Source organism: Siphateles boraxobius, unplaced genomic scaffold (assembly GCF_051911475.1).
Source record: "Siphateles boraxobius isolate OS27281-9 unplaced genomic scaffold, OSU_SipBor_1 317, whole genome shotgun sequence".
In the NCBI taxonomy this organism is placed as follows: domain Eukaryota; kingdom Metazoa; phylum Chordata; class Actinopteri; order Cypriniformes; family Leuciscidae; genus Siphateles; species Siphateles boraxobius.
Window position 1 is genome coordinate 23,732 of NW_027508939.1, and position 15,429 is coordinate 39,160.

Consider the following 15,429-nt stretch of genomic DNA (forward strand, 5'->3'; position numbering starts at 1 on the left):
AAAAAAAAAAAAAAAAGAGTGCCTGAGCTTCAAAAAGCCTTAAAAAGTCTCTGAGATTCTTCAGAAAGCATGAAAGAGTTTGAGTTTTTTCAAAAGTTCTTCTTAGTCTTCTTCACTAATGGTCTAAGCTTTTAAATAAGGCCTGGTTAGTACTTGGATGGGAGGCCGCATGGGAATACTAGGTGTTGTAAGCTTTTTTAAGAAAAAAAAAAAAGAGTCCCTGAGCTTCTTCAAAAAGCCTTAAAAAGTCTCTGAGATTCTTCAGAAAGCATGAAAGAGCTTGAGTTTTTTCAAAAGTTGTTCTTAGTTTTCTTCACTAATGGTCTAACCTTTTAAATAGCCCAATTTTGGCAGCAGTTTTAGCTTACGGCCATACCACCTTGGGCACGCCCGATCTCGTCTGATCTCGGAAGCTAAGCAGGGTCGGGCCTGGTTAGTACTTGGATGGGAGACCGCCTGGGAATACCAGGTGCTGTAAGCTTTTAAAAAAAAAAAAAAGAGTGCCTGAGCTTCAAAAAGCCTTAAAAAGTCTCTGAGATTCTTCAGAAAGCATGAAAGAGTTTGAGTTTTTTCAAAAGTTGTTCTTAGTTTTCTTCACTAATGGTCTAACCTTTTAAATAGCCCAATTTTGGCAGCAGTATTCGCTTACGGCCATACCACCTTGGGCACGCCCGATCTCGTCTGATCTCGGAAGCTAAGCAGGGTCGGGCCTGGTTAGTACTTGGATGGGAGACCGCCTGGGAATACCAGGTGCTGTAAGCTTTTAAAAAAAAAAAAAAAGAGTGCCTGAGCTTCAAAAAGCCTTAAAAAGTCTCTGAGATTCTTCAGAAAGCATGAAAGAGTTTGAGTTTTTTCAAAAGTTGTTCTTAGTTTTCTTCACTAATGGTCTAACCTTTTAAATAGCCCAATTTTGGCAGCAGTATTCGCTTACGGCCATACCACCTTGGGCACGCCCGATCTCGTCTGATCTCGGAAGCTAAGCAGGGTCGGGCCTGGTTAGTACTTGGATGGGAGCCCGCCTGGGAATACCAGGTGCTGTAAGCTTTTAAAAAAAAAAAAAAAGAGTGCCTGAGCTTCAAAAAGCCTTAAAAAGTCTCTGAGATTCTTCAGAAAGCATGAAAGAGTTTGAGTTTTTTCAAAAGTTGTTCTTAGTTTTCTTCACTAATGGTCTAACCTTTTAAATAGCCCAATTTTGGCAGCAGTATTCGCTTACGGCCATACCACCTTGGGCACGCCCGATCTCGTCTGATCTCGGAAGCTAAGCAGGGTCGGGCCTGGTTAGTACTTGGATGGGAGACCGCCTGGGAATACCAGGTGCTGTAAGCTTTTAAAAAAAAAAAAAAGAGTGCCTGAGCTTCAAAAAGCCTTAAAAAGTCTCTGAGATTCTTCAGAAAGCATGAAAGAGTTTGAGTTTTTTCAAAAGTTGTTCTTAGTTTTCTTCACTAATGGTCTAACCTTTTAAATAGCCCAATTTTGGCAGCAGTATTCGCTTACGGCCATACCACCTTGGGCACGCCCGATCTCGTCTGATCTCGGAAGCTAAGCAGGGTCGGGCCTGGTTAGTACTTGGATGGGAGACCGCCTGGGAATACCAGGTGCTGTAAGCTTTTAAAAAAAAAAAAAAAGAGTGCCTGAGCTTCAAAAAGCCTTAAAAAGTCTCTGAGATTCTTCAGAAAGCATGAAAGAGTTTGAGTTTTTTCAAAAGTTGTTCTTAGTTTTCTTCACTAATGGTCTAACCTTTTAAATAGCCCAATTTTGGCAGCAGTATTCGCTTACGGCCATACCACCTTGGGCACGCCCGATCTCGTCTGATCTCGGAAGCTAAGCAGGGTCGGGCCTGGTTAGTACTTGGATGGGAGCCCGCCTGGGAATACCAGGTGCTGTAAGCTTTTAAAAAAAAAAAAAAGAGTGCCTGAGCTTCAAAAAGCCTTAAAAAGTCTCTGAGATTCTTCAGAAAGCATGAAAGAGTTTGAGTTTTTTCAAAAGTTGTTCTTAGTTTTCTTCACTAATGGTCTAACCTTTTAAATAGCCCAATTTTGGCAGCAGTATTCGCTTACGGCCATACCACCTTGGGCACGCCCGATCTCGTCTGATCTCGGAAGCTAAGCAGGGTCGGGCCTGGTTAGTACTTGGATGGGAGACCGCCTGGGAATACCAGGTGCTGTAAGCTTTTAAAAAAAAAAAAAAGAGTGCCTGAGCTTCAAAAAGCCTTAAAAAGTCTCTGAGATTCTTCAGAAAGCATGAAAGAGTTTGAGTTTTTTCAAAAGTTGTTCTTAGTTTTCTTCACTAATGGTCTAACCTTTTAAATAGCCCAATTTTGGCAGCAGTATTCGCTTACGGCCATACCACCTTGGGCACGCCCGATCTCGTCTGATCTCGGAAGCTAAGCAGGGTCGGGCCTGGTTAGTACTTGGATGGGAGACCGCCTGGGAATACCAGGTGCTGTAAGCTTTTAAAAAAAAAAAAAAAGAGTGCCTGAGCTTCAAAAAGCCTTAAAAAGTCTCTGAGATTCTTCAGAAAGCATGAAAGAGTTTGAGTTTTTTCAAAAGTTGTTCTTAGTTTTCTTCACTAATGGTCTAACCTTTTAAATAGCCCAATTTTGGCAGCAGTATTCGCTTACGGCCATACCACCTTGGGCACGCCCGATCTCGTCTGATCTCGGAAGCTAAGCAGGGTCGGGCCTGGTTAGTACTTGGATGGGAGCCCGCCTGGGAATACCAGGTGCTGTAAGCTTTTAAAAAAAAAAAAAAGAGTGCCTGAGCTTCAAAAAGCCTTAAAAAGTCTCTGAGATTCTTCAGAAAGCATGAAAGAGTTTGAGTTTTTTCAAAAGTTGTTCTTAGTTTTCTTCACTAATGGTCTAACCTTTTAAATAGCCCAATTTTGGCAGCAGTATTCGCTTACGGCCATACCACCTTGGGCACGCCCGATCTCGTCTGATCTCGGAAGCTAAGCAGGGTCGGGCCTGGTTAGTACTTGGATGGGAGACCGCCTGGGAATACCAGGTGCTGTAAGCTTTTAAAAAAAAAAAAAAGAGTGCCTGAGCTTCAAAAAGCCTTAAAAAGTCTCTGAGATTCTTCAGAAAGCATGAAAGAGTTTGAGTTTTTTCAAAAGTTGTTCTTAGTTTTCTTCACTAATGGTCTAACCTTTTAAATAGCCCAATTTTGGCAGCAGTATTCGCTTACGGCCATACCACCTTGGGCACGCCCGATCTCGTCTGATCTCGGAAGCTAAGCAGGGTCGGGCCTGGTTAGTACTTGGATGGGAGACCGCCTGGGAATACCAGGTGCTGTAAGCTTTTAAAAAAAAAAAAAAAAAAAAAAGAGTGCCTGAGCTTCAAAAAGCCTTAAAAAGTCTCTGAGATTCTTCAGAAAGCATGAAAGAGTTTGAGTTTTTTCAAAAGTTCTTCTTAGTCTTCTTCACTAATGGTCTAAGCTTTTAAATAAGGCCTGGTTAGTACTTGGATGGGAGGCCGCATGGGAATACTAGGTGTTGTAAGCTTTTTTAAGAAAAAAAAAAAAGAGTCCCTGAGCTTCTTCAAAAAGCCTTAAAAAGTCTCTGAGATTCTTCAGAAAGCATGAAAGAGCTTGAGTTTTTTCAAAAGTTGTTCTTAGTTTTCTTCACTAATGGTCTAACCTTTTAAATAGCCCAATTTTGGCAGCAGTATTCGCTTACGGCCATACCACCTTGGGCACGCCCGATCTCGTCTGATCTCGGAAGCTAAGCAGGGTCGGGCCTGGTTAGTACTTGGATGGGAGACCGCCTGGGAATACCAGGTGCTGTAAGCTTTTAAAAAAAAAAAAAAAAAAAAAAAGAGTGCCTGAGCTTCAAAAAGCCTTAAAAAGTCTCTGAGATTCTTCAGAAAGCATGAAAGAGTTTGAGTTTTTTCAAAAGTTCTTCTTAGTCTTCTTCACTAATGGTCTAAGCTTTTAAATAAGGCCTGGTTAGTACTTGGATGGGAGGCCGCATGGGAATACTAGGTGTTGTAAGCTTTTTTAAGAAAAAAAAAAAAGAGTCCCTGAGCTTCTTCAAAAAGCCTTAAAAAGTCTCTGAGATTCTTCAGAAAGCATGAAAGAGCTTGAGTTTTTTCAAAAGTTGTTCTTAGTTTTCTTCACTAATGGTCTAACCTTTTAAATAGCCCAATTTTGGCAGCAGTTTTAGCTTACGGCCATACCACCTTGGGCACGCCCGATCTCGTCTGATCTCGGAAGCTAAGCAGGGTCGGGCCTGGTTAGTACTTGGATGGGAGACCGCCTGGGAATACCAGGTGCTGTAAGCTTTTAAAAAAAAAAAAAAGAGTGCCTGAGCTTCAAAAAGCCTTAAAAAGTCTCTGAGATTCTTCAGAAAGCATGAAAGAGTTTGAGTTTTTTCAAAAGTTCTTCTTAGTCTTCTTCACTAATGGTCTAAGCTTTTAAATAAGGCCTGGTTAGTACTTGGATGGGAGGCCGCATGGGAATACTAGGTGTTGTAAGCTTTTTTAAGAAAAAAAAAAAAGAGTCCCTGAGCTTCTTCAAAAAGCCTTAAAAAGTCTCTGAGATTCTTCAGAAAGCATGAAAGAGCTTGAGTTTTTTCAAAAGTTGTTCTTAGTTTTCTTCACTAATGGTCTAACCTTTTAAATAGCCCAATTTTGGCAGCAGTTTTAGCTTACGGCCATACCACCTTGGGCACGCCCGATCTCGTCTGATCTCGGAAGCTAAGCAGGGTCGGGCCTGGTTAGTACTTGGATGGGAGACCGCCTGGGAATACCAGGTGCTGTAAGCTTTTAAAAAAAAAAAAAAAAAAAAAAGAGTGCCTGAGCTTCAAAAAGCCTTAAAAAGTCTCTGAGATTCTTCAGAAAGCATGAAAGAGTTTGAGTTTTTTCAAAAGTTCTTCTTAGTCTTCTTCACTAATGGTCTAAGCTTTTAAATAAGGCCTGGTTAGTACTTGGATGGGAGGCCGCATGGGAATACTAGGTGTTGTAAGCTTTTTTAAGAAAAAAAAAAAAGAGTCCCTGAGCTTCTTCAAAAAGCCTTAAAAAGTCTCTGAGATTCTTCAGAAAGCATGAAAGAGCTTGAGTTTTTTCAAAAGTTGTTCTTAGTTTTCTTCACTAATGGTCTAACCTTTTAAATAGCCCAATTTTGGCAGCAGTTTTAGCTTACGGCCATACCACCTTGGGCACGCCCGATCTCGTCTGATCTCGGAAGCTAAGCAGGGTCGGGCCTGGTTAGTACTTGGATGGGAGACCGCCTGGGAATACCAGGTGCTGTAAGCTTTTAAAAAAAAAAAAAAGAGTGCCTGAGCTTCAAAAAGCCTTAAAAAGTCTCTGAGATTCTTCAGAAAGCATGAAAGAGTTTGAGTTTTTTCAAAAGTTGTTCTTAGTTTTCTTCACTAATGGTCTAACCTTTTAAATAGCCCAATTTTGGCAGCAGTATTCGCTTACGGCCATACCACCTTGGGCACGCCCGATCTCGTCTGATCTCGGAAGCTAAGCAGGGTCGGGCCTGGTTAGTACTTGGATGGGAGACCGCCTGGGAATACCAGGTGCTGTAAGCTTTTAAAAAAAAAAAAAAAGAGTGCCTGAGCTTCAAAAAGCCTTAAAAAGTCTCTGAGATTCTTCAGAAAGCATGAAAGAGTTTGAGTTTTTTCAAAAGTTGTTCTTAGTTTTCTTCACTAATGGTCTAACCTTTTAAATAGCCCAATTTTGGCAGCAGTATTCGCTTACGGCCATACCACCTTGGGCACGCCCGATCTCGTCTGATCTCGGAAGCTAAGCAGGGTCGGGCCTGGTTAGTACTTGGATGGGAGCCCGCCTGGGAATACCAGGTGCTGTAAGCTTTTAAAAAAAAAAAAAAAGAGTGCCTGAGCTTCAAAAAGCCTTAAAAAGTCTCTGAGATTCTTCAGAAAGCATGAAAGAGTTTGAGTTTTTTCAAAAGTTGTTCTTAGTTTTCTTCACTAATGGTCTAACCTTTTAAATAGCCCAATTTTGGCAGCAGTATTCGCTTACGGCCATACCACCTTGGGCACGCCCGATCTCGTCTGATCTCGGAAGCTAAGCAGGGTCGGGCCTGGTTAGTACTTGGATGGGAGACCGCCTGGGAATACCAGGTGCTGTAAGCTTTTAAAAAAAAAAAAAAGAGTGCCTGAGCTTCAAAAAGCCTTAAAAAGTCTCTGAGATTCTTCAGAAAGCATGAAAGAGTTTGAGTTTTTTCAAAAGTTGTTCTTAGTTTTCTTCACTAATGGTCTAACCTTTTAAATAGCCCAATTTTGGCAGCAGTATTCGCTTACGGCCATACCACCTTGGGCACGCCCGATCTCGTCTGATCTCGGAAGCTAAGCAGGGTCGGGCCTGGTTAGTACTTGGATGGGAGACCGCCTGGGAATACCAGGTGCTGTAAGCTTTTAAAAAAAAAAAAAAAAAAAAAAAGAGTGCCTGAGCTTCAAAAAGCCTTAAAAAGTCTCTGAGATTCTTCAGAAAGCATGAAAGAGTTTGAGTTTTTTCAAAAGTTCTTCTTAGTCTTCTTCACTAATGGTCTAAGCTTTTAAATAAGGCCTGGTTAGTACTTGGATGGGAGGCCGCATGGGAATACTAGGTGTTGTAAGCTTTTTTAAGAAAAAAAAAAAAGAGTCCCTGAGCTTCTTCAAAAAGCCTTAAAAAGTCTCTGAGATTCTTCAGAAAGCATGAAAGAGCTTGAGTTTTTTCAAAAGTTGTTCTTAGTTTTCTTCACTAATGGTCTAACCTTTTAAATAGCCCAATTTTGGCAGCAGTTTTAGCTTACGGCCATACCACCTTGGGCACGCCCGATCTCGTCTGATCTCGGAAGCTAAGCAGGGTCGGGCCTGGTTAGTACTTGGATGGGAGACCGCCTGGGAATACCAGGTGCTGTAAGCTTTTAAAAAAAAAAAAAAAAAAAAAAAAAGAGTGCCTGAGCTTCAAAAAGCCTTAAAAAGTCTCTGAGATTCTTCAGAAAGCATGAAAGAGTTTGAGTTTTTTCAAAAGTTCTTCTTAGTCTTCTTCACTAATGGTCTAAGCTTTTAAATAAGGCCTGGTTAGTACTTGGATGGGAGGCCGCATGGGAATACTAGGTGTTGTAAGCTTTTTTAAGAAAAAAAAAAAAGAGTCCCTGAGCTTCTTCAAAAAGCCTTAAAAAGTCTCTGAGATTCTTCAGAAAGCATGAAAGAGCTTGAGTTTTTTCAAAAGTTGTTCTTAGTTTTCTTCACTAATGGTCTAACCTTTTAAATAGCCCAATTTTGGCAGCAGTTTTAGCTTACGGCCATACCACCTTGGGCACGCCCGATCTCGTCTGATCTCGGAAGCTAAGCAGGGTCGGGCCTGGTTAGTACTTGGATGGGAGACCGCCTGGGAATACCAGGTGCTGTAAGCTTTTAAAAAAAAAAAAAAGAGTGCCTGAGCTTCAAAAAGCCTTAAAAAGTCTCTGAGATTCTTCAGAAAGCATGAAAGAGTTTGAGTTTTTTCAAAAGTTCTTCTTAGTCTTCTTCACTAATGGTCTAAGCTTTTAAATAAGGCCTGGTTAGTACTTGGATGGGAGGCCGCATGGGAATACTAGGTGTTGTAAGCTTTTTTAAGAAAAAAAAAAAAGAGTCCCTGAGCTTCTTCAAAAAGCCTTAAAAAGTCTCTGAGATTCTTCAGAAAGCATGAAAGAGCTTGAGTTTTTTCAAAAGTTGTTCTTAGTTTTCTTCACTAATGGTCTAACCTTTTAAATAGCCCAATTTTGGCAGCAGTTTTAGCTTACGGCCATACCACCTTGGGCACGCCCGATCTCGTCTGATCTCGGAAGCTAAGCAGGGTCGGGCCTGGTTAGTACTTGGATGGGAGACCGCCTGGGAATACCAGGTGCTGTAAGCTTTTAAAAAAAAAAAAAAAAAAAAAAAGAGTGCCTGAGCTTCAAAAAGCCTTAAAAAGTCTCTGAGATTCTTCAGAAAGCATGAAAGAGTTTGAGTTTTTTCAAAAGTTCTTCTTAGTCTTCTTCACTAATGGTCTAAGCTTTTAAATAAGGCCTGGTTAGTACTTGGATGGGAGGCCGCATGGGAATACTAGGTGTTGTAAGCTTTTTTAAGAAAAAAAAAAAAGAGTCCCTGAGCTTCTTCAAAAAGCATTAAAAAGTCTCTGAGATTCTTCAGAAAGCATGAAAGAGCTTGAGTTTTTTCAAAAGTTGTTCTTAGTTTTCTTCACTAATGGTCTAACCTTTTAAATAGCCCAATTTTGGCAGCAGTTTTAGCTTACGGCCATACCACCTTGGGCACGCCCGATCTCGTCTGATCTCGGAAGCTAAGCAGGGTCGGGCCTGGTTAGTACTTGGATGGGAGACCGCCTGGGAATACCAGGTGCTGTAAGCTTTTAAAAAAAAAAAAAAGAGTGCCTGAGCTTCAAAAAGCCTTAAAAAGTCTCTGAGATTCTTCAGAAAGCATGAAAGAGTTTGAGTTTTTTCAAAAGTTGTTCTTAGTTTTCTTCACTAATGGTCTAACCTTTTAAATAGCCCAATTTTGGCAGCAGTATTCGCTTACGGCCATACCACCTTGGGCACGCCCGATCTCGTCTGATCTCGGAAGCTAAGCAGGGTCGGGCCTGGTTAGTACTTGGATGGGAGACCGCCTGGGAATACCAGGTGCTGTAAGCTTTTAAAAAAAAAAAAAAAGAGTGCCTGAGCTTCAAAAAGCCTTAAAAAGTCTCTGAGATTCTTCAGAAAGCATGAAAGAGTTTGAGTTTTTTCAAAAGTTGTTCTTAGTTTTCTTCACTAATGGTCTAACCTTTTAAATAGCCCAATTTTGGCAGCAGTATTCGCTTACGGCCATACCACCTTGGGCACGCCCGATCTCGTCTGATCTCGGAAGCTAAGCAGGGTCGGGCCTGGTTAGTACTTGGATGGGAGCCCGCCTGGGAATACCAGGTGCTGTAAGCTTTTAAAAAAAAAAAAAAAGAGTGCCTGAGCTTCAAAAAGCCTTAAAAAGTCTCTGAGATTCTTCAGAAAGCATGAAAGAGTTTGAGTTTTTTCAAAAGTTGTTCTTAGTTTTCTTCACTAATGGTCTAACCTTTTAAATAGCCCAATTTTGGCAGCAGTATTCGCTTACGGCCATACCACCTTGGGCACGCCCGATCTCGTCTGATCTCGGAAGCTAAGCAGGGTCGGGCCTGGTTAGTACTTGGATGGGAGACCGCCTGGGAATACCAGGTGCTGTAAGCTTTTAAAAAAAAAAAAAAGAGTGCCTGAGCTTCAAAAAGCCTTAAAAAGTCTCTGAGATTCTTCAGAAAGCATGAAAGAGTTTGAGTTTTTTCAAAAGTTGTTCTTAGTTTTCTTCACTAATGGTCTAACCTTTTAAATAGCCCAATTTTGGCAGCAGTATTCGCTTACGGCCATACCACCTTGGGCACGCCCGATCTCGTCTGATCTCGGAAGCTAAGCAGGGTCGGGCCTGGTTAGTACTTGGATGGGAGACCGCCTGGGAATACCAGGTGCTGTAAGCTTTTAAAAAAAAAAAAAAAAAAAAAAGAGTGCCTGAGCTTCAAAAAGCCTTAAAAAGTCTCTGAGATTCTTCAGAAAGCATGAAAGAGTTTGAGTTTTTTCAAAAGTTCTTCTTAGTCTTCTTCACTAATGGTCTAAGCTTTTAAATAAGGCCTGGTTAGTACTTGGATGGGAGGCCGCATGGGAATACTAGGTGTTGTAAGCTTTTTTAAGAAAAAAAAAAAAGAGTCCCTGAGCTTCTTCAAAAAGCCTTAAAAAGTCTCTGAGATTCTTCAGAAAGCATGAAAGAGCTTGAGTTTTTTCAAAAGTTGTTCTTAGTTTTCTTCACTAATGGTCTAACCTTTTAAATAGCCCAATTTTGGCAGCAGTTTTAGCTTACGGCCATACCACCTTGGGCACGCCCGATCTCGTCTGATCTCGGAAGCTAAGCAGGGTCGGGCCTGGTTAGTACTTGGATGGGAGACCGCCTGGGAATACCAGGTGCTGTAAGCTTTTAAAAAAAAAAAAAAGAGTGCCTGAGCTTCAAAAAGCCTTAAAAAGTCTCTGAGATTCTTCAGAAAGCATGAAAGAGTTTGAGTTTTTTCAAAAGTTGTTCTTAGTTTTCTTCACTAATGGTCTAACCTTTTAAATAGCCCAATTTTGGCAGCAGTATTCGCTTACGGCCATACCACCTTGGGCACGCCCGATCTCGTCTGATCTCGGAAGCTAAGCAGGGTCGGGCCTGGTTAGTACTTGGATGGGAGACCGCCTGGGAATACCAGGTAATGTAAGCTTTTAAAAAAAAAAAAAGAGTGCCTGAGCTTCAAAAAGCCTTAAAAAGTCTCTGAGATTCTTCAGAAAGCATGAAAGAGTTTGAGTTTTTTCAAAAGTTGTTCTTAGTTTTCTTCACTAATGGTCTAACCTTTTAAATAGCCCAATTTTGGCGCAGTATTCGCTTACGGCCATACCACCTTGGGCACGCCCGATCTCGTCTGATCTCGGAAGCTAAGCAGGGTCGGGCCTGGTTAGTACTTGGATGGGAGACCGCCTGGGAATACCAGGTGCTGTAAGCTTTTAAAAAAAAAAAAAAAAAAAAAAAGAGTGCCTGAGCTTCAAAAAGCCTTAAAAAGTCTCTGAGATTCTTCAGAAAGCATGAAAGAGTTTGAGTTTTTTCAAAAGTTCTTCTTAGTCTTCTTCACTAATGGTCTAAGCTTTTAAATAAGGCCTGGTTAGTACTTGGATGGGAGGCCGCATGGGAATACTAGGTGTTGTAAGCTTTTTTAAGAAAAAAAAAAAAGAGTCCCTGAGCTTCTTCAAAAAGCCTTAAAAAGTCTCTGAGATTCTTCAGAAAGCATGAAAGAGCTTGAGTTTTTTCAAAAGTTGTTCTTAGTTTTCTTCACTAATGGTCTAACCTTTTAAATAGCCCAATTTTGGCAGCAGTTTTAGCTTACGGCCATACCACCTTGGGCACGCCCGATCTCGTCTGATCTCGGAAGCTAAGCAGGGTCGGGCCTGGTTAGTACTTGGATGGGAGACCGCCTGGGAATACCAGGTGCTGTAAGCTTTTAAAAAAAAAAAAAAGAGTGCCTGAGCTTCAAAAAGCCTTAAAAAGTCTCTGAGATTCTTCAGAAAGCATGAAAGAGTTTGAGTTTTTTCAAAAGTTGTTCTTAGTTTTCTTCACTAATGGTCTAACCTTTTAAATAGCCCAATTTTGGCAGCAGTATTCGCTTACGGCCATACCACCTTGGGCACGCCCGATCTCGTCTGATCTCGGAAGCTAAGCAGGGTCGGGCCTGGTTAGTACTTGGATGGGAGACCGCCTGGGAATACCAGGTAATGTAAGCTTTTAAAAAAAAAAAAAGAGTGCCTGAGCTTCAAAAAGCCTTAAAAAGTCTCTGAGATTCTTCAGAAAGCATGAAAGAGTTTGAGTTTTTTCAAAAGTTGTTCTTAGTTTTCTTCACTAATGGTCTAACCTTTTAAATAGCCCAATTTTGGCAGCAGTATTCGCTTACGGCCATACCACCTTGGGCACGCCCGATCTCGTCTGATCTCGGAAGCTAAGCAGGGTCGGGCCTGGTTAGTACTTGGATGGGAGACCGCCTGGGAATACCAGGTGCTGTAAGCTTTTAAAAAAAAAAAAAAGAGTGCCTGAGCTTCAAAAAGCCTTAAAAAGTCTCTGAGATTCTTCAGAAAGCATGAAAGAGTTTGAGTTTTTTCAAAAGTTCTTCTTAGTCTTCTTCACTAATGGTCTAAGCTTTTAAATAAGGCCTGGTTAGTACTTGGATGGGAGGCCGCATGGGAATACTAGGTGTTGTAAGCTTTTTTAAGAAAAAAAAAAAAAGAGTCCCTGAGCTTCTTCAAAAAGCCTTAAAAAGTCTCTGAGATTCTTCAGAAAGCATGAAAGAGCTTGAGTTTTTTCAAAAGTTGTTCTTAGTTTTCTTCACTAATGGTCTAACCTTTTAAATAGCCCAATTTTGGCAGCAGTTTTAGCTTACGGCCATACCACCTTGGGCACGCCCGATCTCGTCTGATCTCGGAAGCTAAGCAGGGTCGGGCCTGGTTAGTACTTGGATGGGAGACCGCCTGGGAATACCAGGTGCTGTAAGCTTTAAAAAAAAAAAAAAAAAAAAAAAGAGTGCCTGAGCTTCAAAAAGCCTTAAAAAGTCTCTGAGATTCTTCAGAAAGCATGAAAGAGTTTGAGTTTTTTCAAAAGTTCTTCTTAGTCTTCTTCACTAATGGTCTAAGCTTTTAAATAAGGCCTGGTTAGTACTTGGATGGGAGGCCGCATGGGAATACTAGGTGTTGTAAGCTTTTTTAAGAAAAAAAAAAAAGAGTCCCTGAGCTTCTTCAAAAAGCCTTAAAAAGTCTCTGAGATTCTTCAGAAAGCATGAAAGAGCTTGAGTTTTTTCAAAAGTTGTTCTTAGTTTTCTTCACTAATGGTCTAACCTTTTAAATAGCCCAATTTTGGCAGCAGTTTTAGCTTACGGCCATACCACCTTGGGCACGCCCGATCTCGTCTGATCTCGGAAGCTAAGCAGGGTCGGGCCTGGTTAGTACTTGGATGGGAGACCGCCTGGGAATACCAGGTGCTGTAAGCTTTTAAAAAAAAAAAAAAAAAAAAAAGAGTGCCTGAGCTTCAAAAAGCCTTAAAAAGTCTCTGAGATTCTTCAGAAAGCATGAAAGAGTTTGAGTTTTTTCAAAAGTTCTTCTTAGTCTTCTTCACTAATGGTCTAAGCTTTTAAATAAGGCCTGGTTAGTACTTGGATGGGAGGCCGCATGGGAATACTAGGTGTTGTAAGCTTTTTTAAGAAAAAAAAAAAAGAGTCCCTGAGCTTCTTCAAAAAGCCTTAAAAAGTCTCTGAGATTCTTCAGAAAGCATGAAAGAGCTTGAGTTTTTTCAAAAGTTGTTCTTAGTTTTCTTCACTAATGGTCTAACCTTTTAAATAGCCCAATTTTGGCAGCAGTTTTAGCTTACGGCCATACCACCTTGGGCACGCCCGATCTCGTCTGATCTCGGAAGCTAAGCAGGGTCGGGCCTGGTTAGTACTTGGATGGGAGTGGGAGACCGCCTGGGAATACCAGGTGCTGTAAGCTTTTAAAAAAAAAAAAAGAGTGCCTGAGCTTCAAAAAGCCTTAAAAAGTCTCTGAGATTCTTCAGAAAGCATGAAAGAGTTTGAGTTTTTTCAAAAGTTGTTCTTAGTTTTCTTCACTAATGGTCTACCTTTTAAATAGCCCAATTTTGGCAGCAGTATTCGCTTACGGCCATACCACCTTGGGCACGCCCGATCTCGTCTGATCTCGGAAGCTAAGCAGGGTCGGGCCTGGTTAGTACTTGGATGGGAGACCGCCTGGGAATACCAGGTGCTGTAAGCTTTTAAAAAAAAAAAAAAGAGTGCCTGAGCTTCAAAAAGCCTTAAAAAGTCTCTGAGATTCTTCAGAAAGCATGAAAGAGTTTGAGTTTTTTCAAAAGTTGTTCTTAGTTTTCTTCACTAATGGTCTAACCTTTTAAATAGCCCAATTTTGGCAGCAGTATTCGCTTACGGCCATACCACCTTGGGCACGCCCGATCTCGTCTGATCTCGGAAGCTAAGCAGGGTCGGGCCTGGTTAGTACTTGGATGGGAGACCGCCTGGGAATACCAGGTGCTGTAAGCTTTTAAAAAAAAAAAAAAGAGTGCCTGAGCTTCAAAAAGCCTTAAAAAGTCTCTGAGATTCTTCAGAAAGCATGAAAGAGTTTGAGTTTTTTCAAAAGTTGTTCTTAGTTTTCTTCACTAATGGTCTAACCTTTTAAATAGCCCAATTTTGGCAGCAGTATTCGCTTACGGCCATACCACCTTGGGCACGCCCGATCTCGTCTGATCTCGGAAGCTAAGCAGGGTCGGGCCTGGTTAGTACTTGGATGGGAGCCCGCCTGGGAATACCAGGTGCTGTAAGCTTTTAAAAAAAAAAAAAAGAGTGCCTGAGCTTCAAAAAGCCTTAAAAAGTCTCTGAGATTCTTCAGAAAGCATGAAAGAGTTTGAGTTTTTTCAAAAGTTGTTCTTAGTTTTCTTCACTAATGGTCTAACCTTTTAAATAGCCCAATTTTGGCAGCAGTATTCGCTTACGGCCATACCACCTTGGGCACGCCCGATCTCGTCTGATCTCGGAAGCTAAGCAGGGTCGGGCCTGGTTAGTACTTGGATGGGAGACCGCCTGGGAATACCAGGTGCTGTAAGCTTTTAAAAAAAAAAAAAGAGTGCCTGAGCTTCAAAAAGCCTTAAAAAGTCTCTGAGATTCTTCAGAAAGCATGAAAGAGTTTGAGTTTTTTCAAAAGTTGTTCTTAGTTTTCTTCACTAATGGTCTAACCTTTTAAATAGCCCAATTTTGGCAGCAGTATTCGCTTACGGCCATACCACCTTGGGCACGCCCGATCTCGTCTGATCTCGGAAGCTAAGCAGGGTCGGGCCTGGTTAGTACTTGGATGGGAGACCGCCTGGGAATACCAGGTGCTGTAAGCTTTAAAAAAAAAAAAAAAAAAAAAAGAGTGCCTGAGCTTCAAAAAGCCTTAAAAAGTCTCTGAGATTCTTCAGAAAGCATGAAAGAGTTTGAGTTTTTTCAAAAGTTCTTCTTAGTCTTCTTCACTAATGGTCTAAGCTTTTAAATAAGGCCTGGTTAGTACTTGGATGGGAGGCCGCATGGGAATACTAGGTGTTGTAAGCTTTTTTAAGAAAAAAAAAAAAGAGTCCCTGAGCTTCTTCAAAAAGCCTTAAAAAGTCTCTGAGATTCTTCAGAAAGCATGAAAGAGCTTGAGTTTTTTCAAAAGTTGTTCTTAGTTTTCTTCACTAATGGTCTAACCTTTTAAATAGCCCAATTTTGGCAGCAGTATTCGCTTACGGCCATACCACCTTGGGCACGCCCGATCTCGTCTGATCTCGGAAGCTAAGCAGGGTCGGGCCTGGTTAGTACTTGGATGGGAGACCGCCTGGGAATACCAGGTGCTGTAAGCTTTTAAAAAAAAAAAAAAAAAAAAAAGAGTGCCTGAGCTTCAAAAAGCCTTAAAAAGTCTCTGAGATTCTTCAGAAAGCATGAAAGAGTTTGAGTTTTTTCAAAAGTTCTTCTTAGTCTTCTTCACTAATGGTCTAAGCTTTTAAATAAGGCCTGGTTAGTACTTGGATGGGAGGCCGCATGGGAATACTAGGTGTTGTAAGCTTTTTTAAGAAAAAAAAAAAAGAGTCCCTGAGCTTCTTCAAAAAGCCTTAAAAAGTCTCTGAGATTCTTCAGAAAGCATGAAAGAGCTTGAGTTTTTTCAAAAGTTGTTCTTAGTTTTCTTCACTAATGGTCTAACCTTTTAAATAGCCCAATTTTGGCAGCATTTTGGCAGCAGTTTTAGCTTACGGCCATACCACCTTGGGCACGCCCGATCTCGTCTGATCTCGGAAGCTAAGCAGGGTCGGGCCTGGTTAGTACTTGGATGGGAGACCGCCTGGGAATACCAGGTGCTGTAAGCTTTTAAAAAA

The 15,429-nt window shown here is 41.3% G+C and overlaps 42 non-coding genes and 1 pseudogene across 42 annotated transcripts; all 43 read left to right on the forward strand.

Annotated features, from left to right (window-relative positions):
- The first annotated feature begins 362 nt into the window (after window positions 1–362).
- Window positions 363–481, forward strand: LOC143700584 (5S ribosomal RNA). Its single transcript, XR_013189470.1, has one exon. It is a non-coding gene; the product is annotated as a 5S ribosomal RNA (ribosomal RNA).
- Window positions 482–643: 162 nt separating this feature from the next.
- Window positions 644–762, forward strand: LOC143700596 (5S ribosomal RNA). Its single transcript, XR_013189481.1, has one exon. It is a non-coding gene; the product is annotated as a 5S ribosomal RNA (ribosomal RNA).
- A 163-nt stretch (window positions 763–925) lies between these two features.
- Window positions 926–1,044, forward strand: LOC143699964 (5S ribosomal RNA). The gene has a single exon (XR_013188868.1). It is a non-coding gene; the product is annotated as a 5S ribosomal RNA (ribosomal RNA).
- A 163-nt stretch (window positions 1,045–1,207) lies between these two features.
- Window positions 1,208–1,326, forward strand: LOC143699803 (5S ribosomal RNA). The gene has a single exon (XR_013188715.1). It is a non-coding gene; the product is annotated as a 5S ribosomal RNA (ribosomal RNA).
- Window positions 1,327–1,488: 162 nt separating this feature from the next.
- Window positions 1,489–1,607, forward strand: LOC143699814 (5S ribosomal RNA). Its single transcript, XR_013188726.1, has one exon. It is a non-coding gene; the product is annotated as a 5S ribosomal RNA (ribosomal RNA).
- Window positions 1,608–1,770: 163 nt separating this feature from the next.
- LOC143699965 (5S ribosomal RNA) lies at window positions 1,771–1,889 on the forward strand. Its single transcript, XR_013188869.1, has one exon. It is a non-coding gene; the product is annotated as a 5S ribosomal RNA (ribosomal RNA).
- A 162-nt stretch (window positions 1,890–2,051) lies between these two features.
- LOC143699826 (5S ribosomal RNA) lies at window positions 2,052–2,170 on the forward strand. Its single transcript, XR_013188737.1, has one exon. It is a non-coding gene; the product is annotated as a 5S ribosomal RNA (ribosomal RNA).
- A 162-nt stretch (window positions 2,171–2,332) lies between these two features.
- Window positions 2,333–2,451, forward strand: LOC143699838 (5S ribosomal RNA). Its single transcript, XR_013188748.1, has one exon. It is a non-coding gene; the product is annotated as a 5S ribosomal RNA (ribosomal RNA).
- A 163-nt stretch (window positions 2,452–2,614) lies between these two features.
- LOC143699966 (5S ribosomal RNA) lies at window positions 2,615–2,733 on the forward strand. Its single transcript, XR_013188870.1, has one exon. It is a non-coding gene; the product is annotated as a 5S ribosomal RNA (ribosomal RNA).
- Window positions 2,734–2,895: 162 nt separating this feature from the next.
- On the forward strand, window positions 2,896–3,014 carry LOC143699850 (5S ribosomal RNA). Its single transcript, XR_013188759.1, has one exon. It is a non-coding gene; the product is annotated as a 5S ribosomal RNA (ribosomal RNA).
- A 162-nt stretch (window positions 3,015–3,176) lies between these two features.
- LOC143699862 (5S ribosomal RNA) lies at window positions 3,177–3,295 on the forward strand. Its single transcript, XR_013188771.1, has one exon. It is a non-coding gene; the product is annotated as a 5S ribosomal RNA (ribosomal RNA).
- Window positions 3,296–3,666: 371 nt separating this feature from the next.
- LOC143699874 (5S ribosomal RNA) lies at window positions 3,667–3,785 on the forward strand. The gene has a single exon (XR_013188782.1). It is a non-coding gene; the product is annotated as a 5S ribosomal RNA (ribosomal RNA).
- A 372-nt stretch (window positions 3,786–4,157) lies between these two features.
- On the forward strand, window positions 4,158–4,276 carry LOC143699886 (5S ribosomal RNA). The gene has a single exon (XR_013188793.1). It is a non-coding gene; the product is annotated as a 5S ribosomal RNA (ribosomal RNA).
- A 363-nt stretch (window positions 4,277–4,639) lies between these two features.
- On the forward strand, window positions 4,640–4,758 carry LOC143699898 (5S ribosomal RNA). Its single transcript, XR_013188804.1, has one exon. It is a non-coding gene; the product is annotated as a 5S ribosomal RNA (ribosomal RNA).
- Window positions 4,759–5,129: 371 nt separating this feature from the next.
- Window positions 5,130–5,248, forward strand: LOC143699909 (5S ribosomal RNA). Its single transcript, XR_013188815.1, has one exon. It is a non-coding gene; the product is annotated as a 5S ribosomal RNA (ribosomal RNA).
- Window positions 5,249–5,410: 162 nt separating this feature from the next.
- Window positions 5,411–5,529, forward strand: LOC143699921 (5S ribosomal RNA). The gene has a single exon (XR_013188826.1). It is a non-coding gene; the product is annotated as a 5S ribosomal RNA (ribosomal RNA).
- A 163-nt stretch (window positions 5,530–5,692) lies between these two features.
- LOC143699967 (5S ribosomal RNA) lies at window positions 5,693–5,811 on the forward strand. Its single transcript, XR_013188871.1, has one exon. It is a non-coding gene; the product is annotated as a 5S ribosomal RNA (ribosomal RNA).
- A 163-nt stretch (window positions 5,812–5,974) lies between these two features.
- Window positions 5,975–6,093, forward strand: LOC143699933 (5S ribosomal RNA). The gene has a single exon (XR_013188837.1). It is a non-coding gene; the product is annotated as a 5S ribosomal RNA (ribosomal RNA).
- A 162-nt stretch (window positions 6,094–6,255) lies between these two features.
- Window positions 6,256–6,374, forward strand: LOC143699945 (5S ribosomal RNA). Its single transcript, XR_013188850.1, has one exon. It is a non-coding gene; the product is annotated as a 5S ribosomal RNA (ribosomal RNA).
- Window positions 6,375–6,746: 372 nt separating this feature from the next.
- Window positions 6,747–6,865, forward strand: LOC143699957 (5S ribosomal RNA). Its single transcript, XR_013188861.1, has one exon. It is a non-coding gene; the product is annotated as a 5S ribosomal RNA (ribosomal RNA).
- Window positions 6,866–7,239: 374 nt separating this feature from the next.
- On the forward strand, window positions 7,240–7,358 carry LOC143699968 (5S ribosomal RNA). Its single transcript, XR_013188872.1, has one exon. It is a non-coding gene; the product is annotated as a 5S ribosomal RNA (ribosomal RNA).
- Window positions 7,359–7,721: 363 nt separating this feature from the next.
- LOC143699980 (5S ribosomal RNA) lies at window positions 7,722–7,840 on the forward strand. The gene has a single exon (XR_013188884.1). It is a non-coding gene; the product is annotated as a 5S ribosomal RNA (ribosomal RNA).
- A 372-nt stretch (window positions 7,841–8,212) lies between these two features.
- LOC143699991 (5S ribosomal RNA) lies at window positions 8,213–8,331 on the forward strand. The gene has a single exon (XR_013188895.1). It is a non-coding gene; the product is annotated as a 5S ribosomal RNA (ribosomal RNA).
- A 162-nt stretch (window positions 8,332–8,493) lies between these two features.
- On the forward strand, window positions 8,494–8,612 carry LOC143700002 (5S ribosomal RNA). Its single transcript, XR_013188908.1, has one exon. It is a non-coding gene; the product is annotated as a 5S ribosomal RNA (ribosomal RNA).
- Window positions 8,613–8,775: 163 nt separating this feature from the next.
- Window positions 8,776–8,894, forward strand: LOC143699969 (5S ribosomal RNA). Its single transcript, XR_013188873.1, has one exon. It is a non-coding gene; the product is annotated as a 5S ribosomal RNA (ribosomal RNA).
- Window positions 8,895–9,057: 163 nt separating this feature from the next.
- Window positions 9,058–9,176, forward strand: LOC143700014 (5S ribosomal RNA). The gene has a single exon (XR_013188919.1). It is a non-coding gene; the product is annotated as a 5S ribosomal RNA (ribosomal RNA).
- A 162-nt stretch (window positions 9,177–9,338) lies between these two features.
- On the forward strand, window positions 9,339–9,457 carry LOC143700026 (5S ribosomal RNA). Its single transcript, XR_013188930.1, has one exon. It is a non-coding gene; the product is annotated as a 5S ribosomal RNA (ribosomal RNA).
- A 371-nt stretch (window positions 9,458–9,828) lies between these two features.
- Window positions 9,829–9,947, forward strand: LOC143700037 (5S ribosomal RNA). The gene has a single exon (XR_013188941.1). It is a non-coding gene; the product is annotated as a 5S ribosomal RNA (ribosomal RNA).
- Window positions 9,948–10,109: 162 nt separating this feature from the next.
- On the forward strand, window positions 10,110–10,228 carry LOC143700080 (5S ribosomal RNA). Its single transcript, XR_013188982.1, has one exon. It is a non-coding gene; the product is annotated as a 5S ribosomal RNA (ribosomal RNA).
- Window positions 10,229–10,388: 160 nt separating this feature from the next.
- On the forward strand, window positions 10,389–10,507 carry LOC143700049 (5S ribosomal RNA). The gene has a single exon (XR_013188952.1). It is a non-coding gene; the product is annotated as a 5S ribosomal RNA (ribosomal RNA).
- A 372-nt stretch (window positions 10,508–10,879) lies between these two features.
- Window positions 10,880–10,998, forward strand: LOC143700061 (5S ribosomal RNA). The gene has a single exon (XR_013188963.1). It is a non-coding gene; the product is annotated as a 5S ribosomal RNA (ribosomal RNA).
- A 162-nt stretch (window positions 10,999–11,160) lies between these two features.
- LOC143700081 (5S ribosomal RNA) lies at window positions 11,161–11,279 on the forward strand. The gene has a single exon (XR_013188983.1). It is a non-coding gene; the product is annotated as a 5S ribosomal RNA (ribosomal RNA).
- Window positions 11,280–11,440: 161 nt separating this feature from the next.
- LOC143700072 (5S ribosomal RNA) lies at window positions 11,441–11,559 on the forward strand. Its single transcript, XR_013188974.1, has one exon. It is a non-coding gene; the product is annotated as a 5S ribosomal RNA (ribosomal RNA).
- A 364-nt stretch (window positions 11,560–11,923) lies between these two features.
- LOC143700083 (5S ribosomal RNA) lies at window positions 11,924–12,042 on the forward strand. The gene has a single exon (XR_013188985.1). It is a non-coding gene; the product is annotated as a 5S ribosomal RNA (ribosomal RNA).
- Window positions 12,043–12,413: 371 nt separating this feature from the next.
- LOC143700095 (5S ribosomal RNA) lies at window positions 12,414–12,532 on the forward strand. The gene has a single exon (XR_013188997.1). It is a non-coding gene; the product is annotated as a 5S ribosomal RNA (ribosomal RNA).
- Window positions 12,533–12,903: 371 nt separating this feature from the next.
- On the forward strand, window positions 12,904–13,028 carry LOC143700114 (5S ribosomal RNA; annotated as a pseudogene).
- Window positions 13,029–13,188: 160 nt separating this feature from the next.
- On the forward strand, window positions 13,189–13,307 carry LOC143700107 (5S ribosomal RNA). Its single transcript, XR_013189008.1, has one exon. It is a non-coding gene; the product is annotated as a 5S ribosomal RNA (ribosomal RNA).
- A 162-nt stretch (window positions 13,308–13,469) lies between these two features.
- On the forward strand, window positions 13,470–13,588 carry LOC143700117 (5S ribosomal RNA). Its single transcript, XR_013189016.1, has one exon. It is a non-coding gene; the product is annotated as a 5S ribosomal RNA (ribosomal RNA).
- A 162-nt stretch (window positions 13,589–13,750) lies between these two features.
- LOC143699970 (5S ribosomal RNA) lies at window positions 13,751–13,869 on the forward strand. Its single transcript, XR_013188874.1, has one exon. It is a non-coding gene; the product is annotated as a 5S ribosomal RNA (ribosomal RNA).
- Window positions 13,870–14,031: 162 nt separating this feature from the next.
- On the forward strand, window positions 14,032–14,150 carry LOC143700118 (5S ribosomal RNA). Its single transcript, XR_013189017.1, has one exon. It is a non-coding gene; the product is annotated as a 5S ribosomal RNA (ribosomal RNA).
- A 161-nt stretch (window positions 14,151–14,311) lies between these two features.
- On the forward strand, window positions 14,312–14,430 carry LOC143700119 (5S ribosomal RNA). Its single transcript, XR_013189018.1, has one exon. It is a non-coding gene; the product is annotated as a 5S ribosomal RNA (ribosomal RNA).
- Window positions 14,431–14,800: 370 nt separating this feature from the next.
- LOC143700120 (5S ribosomal RNA) lies at window positions 14,801–14,919 on the forward strand. Its single transcript, XR_013189019.1, has one exon. It is a non-coding gene; the product is annotated as a 5S ribosomal RNA (ribosomal RNA).
- A 382-nt stretch (window positions 14,920–15,301) lies between these two features.
- LOC143700121 (5S ribosomal RNA) lies at window positions 15,302–15,420 on the forward strand. Its single transcript, XR_013189020.1, has one exon. It is a non-coding gene; the product is annotated as a 5S ribosomal RNA (ribosomal RNA).
- Window positions 15,421–15,429: the final 9 nt, after the last annotated feature.